The sequence below is a fragment of the Crotalus tigris genome, unplaced genomic scaffold (assembly GCF_016545835.1).
Source record: "Crotalus tigris isolate CLP2741 ecotype Arizona unplaced genomic scaffold, ASM1654583v1 scf7180000018856.1329670, whole genome shotgun sequence".
Lineage (NCBI taxonomy): Eukaryota > Metazoa > Chordata > Lepidosauria > Squamata > Viperidae > Crotalus > Crotalus tigris.
The window spans coordinates 1114693-1130875 of NW_024097237.1; positions in this window are offsets into that span (position 1 = coordinate 1114693).

The following is a 16183-nucleotide window of genomic DNA, read 5'->3' on the forward strand; positions in this document are numbered from 1 at the left end:
GTGTCAATTATATCTGGACTATAATATGAAAAAAGGATCATTAGATGGCAGCAAGGACACAGAAATTCTACTTCTTTAGTGCAGAGGTTTCCAACCTTTTGGGCACCAGGGACTGGTTCTGTGGAGAGAGGTTTTTCCGCGGACAAGAGGGTGTGTGGTTTTGTGTGTTGCCTGCATCCCATGGATGGGGCTTTGCTTGTTTGTGCAGACCAGCTGCTGGCATGCTGCAGCCCAGTACCAGTCCATGGACCAGGGGTTGGGGACCCCTGATCTAGTGGATATTCAAAATTTTACAACCCTTGATTGTATAGTGTTAGGATTGATGAGTTGATGTGAATAGTCCTTCGTTGATGTTTCCCCTTCCATGCAAAATCACCAGCTACTGATGAAAAATCTCCACCAATCACTTTCATTTAGGAGCCTGCTTGTGCAAGGATAATTGGATGCCCAGGAGAGAGCTTTGGTTACCTCTCAAGATTGCTAAGTGACAGAATCTCAAAGAAAATTTTTCTGAATGTGAATCTACCTGGCTTCTTGTGAGGTTTTCTACCTTGTCCAGAAGTAGCCAAATTGATGGACTCATAGGTCAGAAGAACTTGTGGGTTGTTGCAATGCAGCTCACATTTTACCTCAAGATAAATTCCTCCTGCTTCAATCTGGGCATCCTTCAATCCACAGACCAGTCAACCAAGCTACTGGTTTTTTTTTCAGTTGGGTTACCATCACAAACTATCAGAATTCTTATCAATTTTACCCTAGTTCCCAAATAAATATCAGAATGCAAGGAAAACAGTTGGGAGTATCTGAAAGTATCCCATGGAACACGTAAATAGATGTTAAGCCTTCTCAGACTAATAAATACAGTACAAAGTTATGGTTAATTTAATTTGCATAATTTCTTTCATGTTGTTTGGAACATGCAACAGTAATGCATTTATTTCCAAGAGAACCAGTAACCCATAAGTTTAAAATCCTTTATTTTATGGACTGGCCTACCAGATTTTTCAAAGCCAATGAACATAGGTTTAAGAACAGTCTAATGATCTTTCCAAAGACTGATATTCCGGTATCTAAGCAGCCTGGTGTAATGCCTGATTAGTGCTTTGTGAAGTGTGAGCTAGGCACACACACAGAAGGATGTCCCCACCAAAACCAGATGTCTGATTTCACCTGCTACTCATGCCAAATATGCTTTGAGGAACCAGCTCTGAAGGAGTCTATGTGCTTTTGCAGATGTCAACCACTGCACATCACTATGATTATGAAGGAGATATTGTTGATTATTCATATGCTGAGACTTATATCAGAAAAAGATGGAAAATTCTACTTTAAAACTGGACAGCTAAGGATGATTTTACAATGTCACCACAATAGACTGAGGGTGAAATGAAGGCCATATTCTTTAAACGTGCTTCATAGTTCATGCAACAGTTAGCAATGTACGAAAATGAGCTGCTAGCATCACCCCACAGAATTTGGGAAAATTGTTTCTTTTTCCATTGTCTTATTCTTAATCTTAGTACTGTTAATATTAATTTTTTACTTTGCATATATGTGAACTCTTTATGTATAATCCAGTGATTAGAATAATAGTCTGAATATTCTGGATTTTAGCAATCAGAAATATTATTCTATATGTATCACATTCATGAATGTTTAATCCTGCTAAAATTAATGATATTTAATTCTCCAGTTTCAATTATTAACTCATAAGTGATATCTACTACCTTGAGAGTATACACCAACTTTGCAAGCCTTAATAGATGTATTTCATATGTTAAAATCAATAAAGATTTTAGAAGTGATTTATGTTGATCGAACCATGCTTTAAATGTGTAGCAACTTTGATGAACAAATTTATAATGAGTGTGCTGGGAAGTGCTCTTTAGTAAGAGCAAATAGCAATATTCCGAGAACTAATAACAGAAAAATGCACAATTTATCTAAGCTGTACCAGAAACATAACCAGAGAAAGCAACAAGTACAGCTTGATTTAAGACAACATAAGAATTATGGAATGGATCATTAAATAGATTTGAGTCAGCCTAAAGATTCACTGAAGAATGTAAGCACTTAATCAGAGAATTGCTTTTAACATGAGACAAGTGAGTAAATAAAAATGACATTCAGTTGTAACTTTACTGTAAATAGCAATTGTTAGTTCCTCTTGCTGATTCTATGCTTCCTGTCAATCACATGGCATGCTATAGTTCTTAAGTGGCAGCAAAATCTATTCTTCTATATACTAGCAAACTCTCTTTGTCATTGCTATTAACTGAGTGAAACAGTGCATCATAGGGCAATCTTTTTGAGACCAAGATATCTCAAATGGGCTAAAATATAGAATATGAAATTTGGGGTGTTACGGCTGCTTCAGGCTGCTCCTTTGGTCATGTGATGGTTATTTTGAAAATTCTGTGGCAGTTTCCCTGCCACCCTTGCAATCCCTCCCCTTCCACTCAGCAGCAAGGAATTCATAAAGAAGCAACCACTTTAAGGTGCGTGAAGAAAGGTGTGGATATATTTATTGCTTTATGTGCCCCTTCTCTAGCAGACAAACATGCTAGCCCAACTCAAGAAGGGCATAGAACAATCCAGTCAAAATTCAGTGCTTTATTTGTTCGTACCATATAGACAGAATCTTGCCAGACTAAAACTATAGTATTCTAACTCTAACTATAGTATTCTAACTCTAATAGATATACCCAATTCTACAAAGTGATTCCCGCTGCCTTTTTGCTCATGTGTGGTCTTTCCATTTCTCTGTTTAGTAAGGAAATCTCTAAAACAATGACCCAGTGGGCATGGGTTGTCTAGTATACGTCTCTCAACTTGCTGAAGATAGTTGAGAATCATGAGCAACAAAGATAGCTGAGAATCATGAAAAAGAAAGATAGGCTCCTTGTACTATTTTTTCTTCCTTTTCATAACAGTAGTAAAATCTTGGGCAAGCTTTGTTAGAATAGCTCTATCATTGAATAAGATAGTATTTGCAAATGCATAGTTATAAATTTGTGCTCATAATTCTTTAGGACAGTATTAGGTACATGGGAGAAGACATTTTTATGACCCTGAGTAAGCAGAGGTTTGATGTCGATTACAAGACATCCCAACCTTGCCTGATTGCTTATTTTTCTAATTTTAACGCACAAATACAATATGCATTAAATGCAGTCAATCCATATAAATGTGTTTAAATTGATATAGTAAATACACAAATAACTTTGGACCCATCTCATGTTTTTGACTCGTTTGTTTAATTGGCTTGTCTTTATCTAGTTTTAGGGATTATGTGAACACATCAGAGTTCAGGTCATATTTATACAGAAATATTGAAAATCTAAAAGGATTCACAAACGTTTAACCATCACTGTAGGTTTGTAACTCCTGAGTGAAATGTATTAGGATTCCTTCCAAATTACTCCTTTTTTTGTGTGTGGAAGTGTTATTTATTCACTCAATATTCCCAAAGAGTCCGGATGATGTTACTATCCAAACAGCTGTAGTTCAGTGTTTCCCCCTGTTTATCCTTCCTTTTAATGACCTTTATTGGGCCACTGACTGATTGCAATTATAGTTCCACCCAGACTTGCATAAGCTGATTTACCAAGTTCTGGTAAACACATCTGTGTAAGAATGGACAATTACCTCCTTCTTTTTCTTTCTGCCATGAATGATATTCTTTTTTTCTCATGAGTGAAGGCAAACATATGTGACCCTGGATAACAGATCACAAGATCCAATTTGTGTTGGTCACCAGGACCAGAGGTTTAGTCTTTCAAGCTTTCAGATTCCCGCTGGAGCCCATCCTCAGAAAACTTCCCTCTACCGCAGGGGTGTCAAACTCAATTTCATTGAGGGCCACATCAGCATTGTGGTTGCCCTCGGGGGGCTGGGTGGGTGCAGCCAGGGTGGGTGCAGCCTACTGGGTAGGCATGGATGGAGTGAGTGTGGCCTACTGGGTGGGCATGGCCAGCTCTACATTGTTCGCATCAAGGGTGCCTGTGGGGTCCTGGACAGAAGTGGGACAGATCTGAGGGTCTCTGACAGAAGGGGGTGGGAGTGGGGCAAGCACCAAGGCATGGTCCACTTCTTCATTCCTCACAAAGGGTGAACAACTCCCCAGCATGCACCCAGGGGGTGGGATCGATGGGGCAGGGGCTGGTTCCTCGCTGTTTCTAGATGGCCTTGTGGAGCTAAGACTGAATGCGTTTCAGCATAGATGGCCACCACAAAATTGTAATTGGCTCCCGACCACTGTTTCCAGGATGGCTTCGCGGGCCACATGAAACCACTTTGCGGGCTGCATCCGGCCCCCGGGCCTTGTGTTTGACATGTCTGCTCTACCGGAATATGTGCTTTGGGCTATTCTATGCATCGTATTTATACGGTGCCTTCCTATTGGTTGATTAGTGTGTTGATGGCTAGCAATTGGCTATTGTTTTTTTGCCCTCAGTTGATAAGCTGGTGATAGTTTGGCACCACTGTTGACTGACAAGGGGCCCATTTCCAAGGCTTCAATAACTTCCCTGGCTATCTTTGTAGCTGTACATTCTTTTTTCTAGTTCTTAATACTGCAATCATGCATGACTATATTTATAATTAAATGTTTATTGATTTTAATGGACTTTACTTCTAAGTAAGTGAATCTAGGATTGCAGCCTACTATTATTTTGGAACAAAATCCCACTGAGTTTATTTATTTCAATACCCTTGATATGACTTCTTATATCTTCTTATAGTACACCTGAAGATAAGCTAACAAAAAAGGCTAAAGGTAAGTAGGTTGGTCAAGCTGCATAATCATTCATCCTTTAACATGTGGTTGCTAGATTGAGATTCATAAGAAGTAATACTATAATTATGCTTCATTATATCTACAGTGATCAACATCATTGCACTACATTATGGTGGAGCAATAAACCAGAAGCATTGCAAACTATGAAAAAGCTCAGAAAATTAACACCAATGTGGCTTATTTCTGAACGGGTGATCACAAACTCAGAATTCATATTTGAAGTTCCATTGGAACATTCAGAGGCCAATTTGAAGTCTTTAACTTTTAAACTTTTGACACTTTGACTTCCATTCGCTGCTTATATGACTCAGTTAGCGTCTTTCACAATATGTTGGAATTTTTGCCTCACCCGGCTTGGTTCTTCTACAATTTCTCAGGCCAATTTGAAATACTGAGCAGCCTGTAATATATTTCAGCCTTTGACCCCAGAGAACTTGGCTGCATGAATCTCTCTCTGGGTATGTGTGTGTATTTCAAAAGGCCTGCTGTGTTGCCTCATCATGGTGGTGGTGTTTCTGGGAGGAATGAGCAAAGAATGCCAGGAGTGCATGTCAAAAGTATATATTCCCAAGCACCCCAACTGCCCATGTAAAACAAGTGGGCAGCTATATTAAGCAGCAGTGATATAAGAAGAGGATCACTTTAGTGACAGCAGAAAAGACAATAATTTATACAGTGTGGACAGGGCAATGGTAAACCAGTGCTGTAGTTTACAAAAAAAAAAAAAAAAGAAAGAAAGAATTAAAATGATTTTAAAAAATAAATATATACTGTGTGCTGCTCAGTTCCAAGTACCTCTGGGCAGTTTACAAATTGTTAAAAAAATTAAAAAAACAAGGAACAAGACAGAAAAGAGCAAGGATGGTAGAGTTAACAAACCCAGATGAGAACAAAGAGAAAGGGGGAAAAGGGGGGCTTTAATCACCCTCACTAAAGGCTTGGGTGAAAAACCAGGACTTCAGGGTCTTTTGAAACACGAGTAGAGTGGGAACCTTTTGAATAGAAATGGTTGATGATATAGTGCCAGATGTTAATCCCCTCGGGTCATATGGCACTCAACATGCTAATTATGAGGAGCTGAGCATCTTTTGGCGTACTAATTATGTTTATGACATGACTAGATTAAAATATTCAGGACATCTACTTCTTGATGTTGCCTTCTAGGGAGAACACAATCCAAAGCCACAATGAAATAGAGTGGGAAGATGCAGTAATATACAATGGGACCATGTATGCAGTAAGAGGCATGAATTTGAGGAAGCTCAACCCTGTGAAAGATGAAATGAATAACAGAGTTGGAAGGAACCTTGGAGGTCTTCTGAATCACCCCCTGCTCAAGCAGGGGACCCTATATTTTTTCAGACAAATGGTGGTCCAGTCTCTTCTTATAAGCCTATAGTGATGGAGCACTCATTACATTGGTTAATTGTTTTCACTATTAGGAAATTTCTCCTTAGTTCTAGATTGCTTCTCTCCTTGTTTTGTTTCCATCCAGTTTCTTGTCTTATCTTCTGGTGCTTTGAAAAATTGGTTGACCCCCTATTTTCTGTGGCAGCCCTTCAAATATTGGAACACTGCTATTATAAAAGCCCAGTCCTTCTTTTCACTAGACTAGACAAACCCAATTCCTGCAACTGTTCTTCATATGTTTTAGTCTCCAGTCCTCTAATCATCTTTGTCCCTCATTTCTGCACTCTTTCCAGAATCATAACATCTTTTTTATATTGTGGTGACCACTAAAAGGAGAAGGGAGAGCTCCATTTTAGCATCAAACACATGAGCAGGTACTGACTGTGAGACAAATCATGAACTGCTGATGTGCAAGTTCCGAATTAAGGTAAAGAAGAAGAAAGTCAACCAGTTTCAGAAAATGCGATCTTGAACATATATCCACGATTTTCAAGAAGAAAATGTAGGTATTGCTTTGAACTCTTGAATATCATAGGCAGAAAACCAAAGAAATGGTAAAATAAACTTAAAGATGTTGTTAAGGATAAATGTGAAAAGAAACTGGCAAATAGGAAGAAACAGAAGAAAGCAAATTGATTGACACAATAAACCATGGCAACTTTAAGAAAAGAAGTGAAGCCAAGAAATACAAGAATCTTGGGAAATAATTTAACAAAAAATCGCAGAAAGCTGTAAAAGTAATATTGCAATAGCATTTGGAAAGACAATGAATATGGAAAAAAAAACAAGGAAAAACAATAGGTCTTCTAAAAGATATTTGAACTCAGAAGAGGGTTCCAACTTCAAAATGATATGTTAAAAGATGCCAATGGACATATAATAACCAATTCAAAGAAGATTGCAGCAAGATGGAAAAAATGTAATAAAATATTGTACTGTACTCTGCTGTGCAGTAGAATTGTGAAGATCCAAGTATCTTAATACCTTAGTACCTTAGCACTTAGTACCTTGTACCAGGTACCTTATTTACTAATGAGAAACTCCAATAGATCAGCATTCTAGCCATAACATTGGTTTTTAAAGGGAGACCTATTTTAATGATCTCTTATCAATGTTAAATAACTTATCATTCTGATGTTTTTTGGTTGCCTCATCTCAAAAGCCCCAAAGCAAAAATTGTTTCTTAATGTCTTTCTTGTGGATTCAGTAGCAGAATGGGAAGCCAGGGATACTGCAGAATTGTAAAGAGCTAGCAATACAATGAAAGATAGGGAGTCTTTCACACAATTTGGTCATCTTATAATTAAGTGTATGAGCACCATATTCCATCCACGTCAATTTCTCTAAAAGGCTCTTTGTTGAAAGGCACTTCCCTTGCAACAAACTGAATAAGAGTAGTAGAAAACAGAAGAAAAATTGTTGGACATGAGACTAACTTGAAGCACTATCGAAATCTGTTATAAAGTTTAGAATACCACAATAGTTGATGAGTATATAAGACTCATAAAGCAGCTGAAGAAGGCACACAGGGCATTGGATTCTGGAAGTAGAATTAGTCTTTCTATTTCAATACCATCACAGTAATTATTTCTAAATTGGCACTCAGATAAATCAATTCTTTCTCATCATTGATGACATGTAAGTGGCCACATTTTCCTAAAATATAAAAAGGAAGATCTCAGTGTTTTTTTTTTATTTTGCTATCACCTGTTAAAATTAGAAAAAGAAACACAAAGGAGTGACAAAGAGTCAAGATAGCTGCAGAAACATCTCTCTCTGATGATCTCCATCTTCTTGTTTGATCCAGCAGGAGTGGGATGCTTGAGGTCTTATCAATTAAAGAATGCCATTGTATTCAGATACATGAAATATGATTTCTTGGGTGGAGTATCTGCCATCTGGTTCTGATCCCACTGAGCTTCTGGAAAGTGCTAAAACTTGGTTATTTGCCCAAGAGTGGAGGCTGGGAAGTTAGTGAAGCTGGATGGTTCTGTGTGATTATTTTGGTTTTCCTACCTGGCTATTGTACATATTAATGGTCATTTGTAGTGTGGTTTCTGTTTAAAGTTTTGTTCACCACCCAGAACTGCTGTGATGAGAGGGGCTAGCCATATAAATCTAAACATACTTAAAAATGAATGAATATTATTTAATTCCTTCAAACTAGTCAGAATGAATTAACAAAAAGATTGCACCAAGGAAAACTCTTTTATGGAATAGGATACATTGTCATATAGGGTTGCTTTGTGCAATTTAATTTTTGGAAATGCAAATGCTGTGGTTCATCTTTGTAAACGTTATTTAAATATCTTATGCATTATGCACATGGCATCTAGCTTTTGACAGAAAGAGAAACACATCCAGGATGCCACTAGATGTCACTTTATCAGAAAGGGAAATTATTGCTGTAGAGATATTTGTATTAAAAGGATTGGTGTTCATGAACTAAATCTTTTTTTTTTCCTAGCAAAAAAACCTGTACTTTATGAACTAAATCTTGAAGTGTGAAGAAACTGAAGGAAATTCAAATGTAGATGTGTCTGAGATTTAGCAAAAAAAAAAAAAAAATGTGATTAAGATCAGAAAACTGTCTTATGTTGGTATAAAACCATGACTTAAAAGCAGACAGCTTTTAATAAGGCTCATTCTTAAGCTCTTTGCTACAGTGTCCTAGAGTAGACAAAACTGAAACTCATAAAGCAATAGGTGGAGGTGCAGATAACTAAGAATCTGACTTGGTCTCTTCATACATTATCTTTAGTGAAGTGTGCAAACCACTGTTTGCATTTCCTGTGTCGGATGAGGAGAGCACATCTTTCTCCTTCTGTCCTGGCCACTTCTTACAGAGGCACGACTGAAAGCATTTTAACAAACTGCATCACTCTTTGGTTTGGTGGTAGGAGTGCCTCAGACAGAAGGTCCACACAGAGAGTGGTAAGGACAGCTGAGAAGGATATAGGAAGCTTGCTTTCCGTTATTCAGGATACTGCTGATAAGCACTACGTGCTTAGAGCTCAAAGCATTGTTAGAGATCCCACACACCCACTTCATGGTCTGTTTTTGTTGCTTCCGTCTGGGAGGAGGTTTCAAAGTATTTATAGCAGAACTACTAGATTCTGAAAAAGCTTTGTTCCTTATGCAATCCGTTTTTAAATTCACAGGAATGCATATTTATACATTTAAACTAGACTGTAATGTTTCTCTGTATCATATATGTGTATATATGTGGCTATTTGCATAATGGTATTTTTTGAGAGCTGAATGCAACAAAATTTTATTGTAATGTATGATGATTAGTGTCCATTTAAAGTGACAAAGATTCTATTCTATTCTGTTCTGTTCTGTGCTATTCTATTCTATTCTATTCTATTCATCATGCTTGTATAAAACAGCATTTTAATTAGCAGAAATAATATGTAAAAATATGACTATGCAATTTTAACTATCGATTTAGGCATGTCATCTTTCTAACTATGGAAGACCAAATCTTTGTGTTTTGCTTTTTCATATATTCAGAATTAAAAATCTTAATTCTTAAAGTTATTTATGAAGAAATTTACCAATGACAATGATGATAATGTTGACGATAACCTGCAAATGCCACCCTACCCGTTTGAGTGGCTCAAATTCAATTAATATAGTTTTTCCAAGCATGAAAAGAACCTTTTGGAGATATGATCTCTTAAAAATGAGGAATCTATTTTTAAAAAAGAATTGCAATCTTTTTAGCTCCCAAATGTCATTATATATACTAAACTTTATCTCCAGAACAGCTAAGCAAATTGTAGAAATCCTAAAACACTCTATATATTAATTAGCTGCCCAGTAAGATGGGCAGCTAATAATTTTTACAAATAAATAAAATATTTGGAACCACACTCCCCAAATCTTTTTCTGTTGACTATGATAAGTTGGACTAAAGAAACCTGCAGATCCAAACATCTGGAAAGTTTTGAGCTAAGCATTTAAATATTATCCTTTTGAATCAATCAATCTTTCAGTTCTGCTTCCTTTCATATTCAGTTTTTCTCATCTCAAATTCTTCATTGTTTATGAAGCAATCTGAAAATATTTGTCTAATCAATAAAAAAGAGCAAGCTACATTCTCAATAATCCTATTTTCATTCTTTAAAGTGCCTGCTCTTTTATGACATCTACATTTTTATTCTCCATGTTAAAGCAGTTGGATTAAAAACAATGTGTTTCCATGTGTTAGTTCAACATTAGTTCAGTAAGATCTAAAACTTATGCAACATAAAATCATGAAAGAATACCATACATAATAACTTCAAATAAACAACAGAAATTACAATGAATTTCAGTAAAAATAAAAATCAACCACCTGGTTTTAAACTATTGTGCTGCTTATCTTATGGACCTGAGTGAAGCACTATTGTCTGGAAAGTGAAACATTAGGAGAGATCTAGAGAGGAAGAAGACAGCAATAAATTATGGGGAAAACAGGACAGGGCAGTAGGAATTGGCAGTTCTGCTGATTGATTGCACAGTGTTCCTTGATCCTCCAGACTTGTTTCTGAAAGCCTTAGTTGGGCCTCTCCCCACATGAGTTTTAAAGATGTGTGCTTAAATCTTAGAAGTAGGCACACTTAGAAACAGTTGGAAGCAGATGCATCTCACATGGAATCACTTGAGAGACTCAAGACTTGGTATTGGCTCACATTGGCCCTATCTGGATCTAATACTAAATTCGTTTCAAATGGTGTTTCAGTACACTTATTTGAAAGTTTTTTTTAAAAGTAATATTTTTTAATATAAAACTGTTTATAAGTTTATGGTCAGTTTATAATCTTTGAGCTGGTAGCAAAAAATAGTATACATACAGAAAAAGTGGAATGCTGAAATAATGTTTGAAAAGTAAAATATAACTAAAATAATGGAATTATCTTAGAATGTCTGGAACCCAGGCCTGATGACACAGCAAGATCTAGAGCAGGGGTAAGTAACCTCGGCTCTTTTATGACTCATGGACTTCAACTCCCAGATCCCTGAGTCAGCTATTGAAGTCCATGAGTCATTAAAGAGCCGAGGTTGCCTACCCCTGATCTAGAGGAACTTCTGTATCATTAATAGTCCCTTCCTTCCTTCCTTCCTTCCTTCCTTCCTTCCTTCCTTCCTTCCTTCCTTCCTTCCTTCCTTCCTTCCTTCCTTCCTCTGCTATACCATCTCATCAAGAAAGAATCTGGGAAAAACAACTAATGCTCACAAACCCCAATTTCAGCATAACTGATGTCTGATCATTGTCAAGAATGCTGAATTCTAAAAGGAGATGCTGGTTTTTTGGGGGTGGACAACAGGGGAAGAGCTGTTCAGAGGAAAAAGTGGTGGCAGACTGAATGGGACATTCAAGTTAGTGTAGAAAAATAAATGCTGTGGATTCTTTACCTGAAACTGGAATAACAATAAGCGCTATTTTGAATTATTTAATTAGGCTCTCCCTAAGGACATATCAAGAGAAGATCTGCAGTCCTGAGATACTAAAATTACTACCGTTTCAAATTGGCAGACATTATATGAGATCCTGTTTCCATTTGTAGGATCAAATGATTCTTCTAAAGTAGATTCCATTGATTAGGGACTTGGAATCCTTCTCTCTGCCACAAATCTGAGCCATATCCCCAGTCTTGTTTTATGTCCTTTAAAACTGCTGCATGTGTTCAACAGGAGGAAATGCCACTACTTTTAAAGCCCCCATAGCTTATTCTTCCTTTCAGCTGCCTCTGCATCTGAATAAGAGACAGAGAACAGGCCACTGCTTTAAATCTTAAAACTTGTCAGTTACATCACCCCAAAGTATGGGGTGCAGGTGTCTCGGTGTCAAAGATCATTCTACGCTTCTCTGCTCTGAAAAAATGTAGGCAGATGTGTGGAAGAGGCTAAGTGCATGGCAAAAGCTTTTCAAAGTTGGTGTCATTTCAGTGAACTGAGGTCAAAGGTTGCACTGCCTTTGGTGCTCTACAGATGTTTGGAAGATAAAATGCCTGACTCTTGCAGTTAGCAAATAACCCATAGCAGGAAGATGAGAGGATGATGATGATGATGAAGAGGAGGAGGAGGAGGAGGAGGAAGAGGAGTGGTGGTGAAGGAACAAGATCCCATTGTTGTTTGTTTTATCCTTGGAAAACAGACTCTAAATGAAAGTGTGGAATCATCCAGAGCATGAACACATTTGCCATAGAGAAGAAATCTAGGGGACATGATAGAAACCGAAAGAAGAGGGAACACACAATGGAATAGGCTGATTCCCAAGCAGATTGGCCCAGATATTCAAAACTAAGCTATGCCAGTTGCATTTGTGTAGAAGCTCCAAGGATCACAGCTTATGGAGCTGAAATGGGACTCATCCATGGATAGAAGAGAAGTATCAACAGATTTGGCAGGACTTCCTTGTAACTGCAGAATATTATTCACCTCTCTAAACTACAGTATTTCTATGCCAGCTGGTTGTTTTAAAAGACATGAATTCACAGTAATAAAGTGATAGTAGAAATTTTGAGATTGCTTAGTAGTAGAAATATTTATTGTGGTGATACAGAGCCAGACTCAAAAAAAAGGCTCTTGTTTAAAACCTGAAAACCAACAAGTGTGCAAAACTACTATGATCAAGTACAGTTGATAAATAAAGGAAACAATTGAATCAACAATTAACAAAGTAAATGGGAAAAACAACACAACTTTAAACAATGCACCTTGAAAAATCAGAGAAGATTACATTCTGAAGATTACATTTTGCAGAAGCAGCAAAAACCATTTTTAAGGTTAATATTACATGTCCGGAATACGGCATAACTGAAATAAAATGTAGGGAAACAATGCTAAGGGGAAGTAACTCCTTCTCAAGATAATCTCATGGTATTCTGTGTCCTGTGTCCTGAGAATGCAGAGTGTTATCGATAAGAGAAAGAGAAATGGAAAAACGGGGAAGCAAAAATAATATCATCCTAAATGGAAGTATAACTGTCTGGCCAGCTAGCGTACTGAGTAAGCCCTCTTGTTCACTGGCTGCTAGAAACAAATAGAGAAACTCTTTGGCTTGATGCCAGCTAGATGGCAGCAACAGCTGACATCTTCTGATATTGATAAAGCTAAGCAAAGCCAGACCTAAAGAGAACTTGGATACAGTCCTGGAATATCCTGGTGGTCTCCTATGGAGGAAGACATTGGTAAATTCTTATGGTGGGTAGCCCACCCAAAGCACTTACCAATGTCTTCCTCCATAGGAGACCACCAAGATATTCCAGGACTGTGGACCAGATTGGAAAATAAATAAATAAATAAATAAGTAAAAAGAACAAATTAAAAACAGGCTGGGAGAAAACAGTAGCAAACAGCCTCAGTTTTGCAGCAAAGGAGCAATTGAGTTTTTCCGAAGGGAAATTTATTTAATTTTAATGGTCTTGAAGGCCTTTTGTATAAAGGCCTGAAAGCATCAGCTTGACCATTATTAAAAAATAGAAGCTGGTCTGTTCTCATTAATTGAGTCCAAATATGTTCAAGATCTACTTATTTTAAAAAAAGTGGTTATTTTAAGTATAGCAATAGCATATACCGCTTCACAGTGCTTTACAGCCCTCTCTAAGTGGTCTACAGAGTCAGCCTTTTGCCCCCAACCATCTGGTCCTATTGACCTTGGAAGGTTGGATGGCTGAGTCAACCTCGAGCTGGTGAGACTTGAGTTGCCGAACTGCTGGCAGTTTGCAGTCAGCAGAATTAGCCTGCAGTACTGCATTCTAACCACTGTGCCACCGTGGCTCTTATATAGACAATCATAGGCAAAAGGCCTTAGGAAGTAAAATATATGCCTGTAATTCAATGCATTGTTTTGAAAAATAATCTTCTTCCTCCCTCCAGAATCATTTTATTGGAGAGATGGGTGGCAGATAAATTTAATAAATAATAATAACAATCAAGAATTATAGAAACATAGATTCATAGGGATAAAGGACCCTTTAAAGGGAAACTCAGAGGAGTTCGAGTCCAACTCTCTCCTCATGGCAAAAATCCTCATGCCATCTCAGACAAATGGTTGTCCAACTTGGTTTGAAAATGTCTACTGGTGGAGCACCGATGACTCCAGAAGGCAAGGTGTTCTTAGCTCCTGAAAATATAGTTAATAGTTGTCATGCTGAAGAACTTGAGCCGAGGTGGTGCAGCTGTTAGAGTGCAGTACTGCAGGCCACTTTAGCTGACTGTGTTCAGCAGGTCATCGGTTCAAATCTCACCGGCTCAAGGTTGACTCAGCCTTCCATCCTTCCGGGGTAGGTAAAATGAGGACCCAGATTGTTGGGGGCAATGTATATATATATATATATATATATATATATATATATATATATATATATATATATATATATATATACACATTGCTTACTGGTGTACACCGCTTAGAGAGTGCTTGCACTTAAAGCGGTATATAAGTCTCATAAATAAATAAATAAACTTCCTCCATATTTTAAGTTCAGAACTTCCTTTGTAAAGCTTCTTTCCTATGATTTTGGGCATTATTGAGAACAAAGTTCCACCCTTTTTCTAATCTTTGCTGACAGGTCTCAATTATTATCAGATGGCAGCAAAAACTTCTTTTTATAAATCTCTTGGTTATCTGGATTTTTTTTTTTAGAGACCAGACCTGTAAGACCATGGCCTATATTATCTACACCAGGGGTGTCACACTGCCGGCCCGCGGGCCGGATGTGTCACAGCAAAACTGTGCCCATCCCATGGCCAGCAAGGGGGGAAAAGTTGTGATACATCATGACATGTCATATGGCGTTGTGAGTTTGACACCCTGATCTATAGGAAGGGCTTCTGGAAAATTACAGACTGTACCTTACAAAGACTTGAAAAATGTATTTAAAAGATTTCTTTCTCATATTATCTGCAGGCTTTGAAACTGGGGGGAGGAGAATCAATACCCAGAATCATGCTCAGCACTTAAGCCAAAGGTAGCAAACCAATAAAAAGAAATGATAAAACAGGAAAGAAAACATCTGGAGTTGTAGCAGGCAGACCTATGAATGGCAATGCCAAATGACTCCGATGCCTTTACACAGGAGGAGGGGAATCATGGCCCTTTTATGACTTAGTTAATAGTTAATAGTAGTAAAGTTGGAAGGGACCTTGGAGATCATCTAGTCCAACCCCCTGCTCGGGCAGGAAACCCTACACCATTTCGGACAAATGGCTGTCCAGTCTCTTTTTAAAAACTTCCAGTGTTGGAGCATTTACTGCTTCTGGAGGCAAGCTGTTCCACTGATTAATTGTTCTCACTGTCAGGAAGTTTCTCCTTAGTTCTAGGTTGCTTCTCTCCTTGATGAGTTTCCACCCGTTGCTTCTTGTCATGCCTTCAGGTGCTTTGGAAAATAGCTTAATTCCCTCTTCTTTATGGCAGCCCCTGAGATATTGGAATACTGCTATCATGGCCCCCCTTGTCCTTCTCTTCGTTAAACTAGACATACCCAATTCTCGCAACCGTTCCTTATATGTTTTAGCCTCCAGTCCCCTAATCATCTTTGTTGCTCTTCTCTGTACTCTTTCTAGAGTCTCAGCATCTTTTTTACATCGTGGTGACCAAAACTGGATGCAGTATTCCAAGTGTGGCCTTACCAAGGCATTGAAGAATGGTATTAATACTTCACGTGATCTTGATTCTATCCCTCTGTTAATGCAGCCTAGCACTGTGTTGGCCTTTTTGGCAGCTGCCGCATACTGCTGGCTCATATTTAAGTGATTGTCTACTAGGACTCCGAGGTCTCTCTCACAGTTACTACTATTGAGCATGGTGCCACCTATGCTGTACTTGTGCATTTGGTTTTTCTTGCCTAAATGTAGAACCTTGCTTTTTTCTGGGAGTTGAAGTCCGCATGTCATAAAAGGGTCATGGTTCCCCACCTCTGCTTTACACCAATGCAGAGGATAACCAACTTGATGTATGACTTTTTTTTTTTAGTATTACTG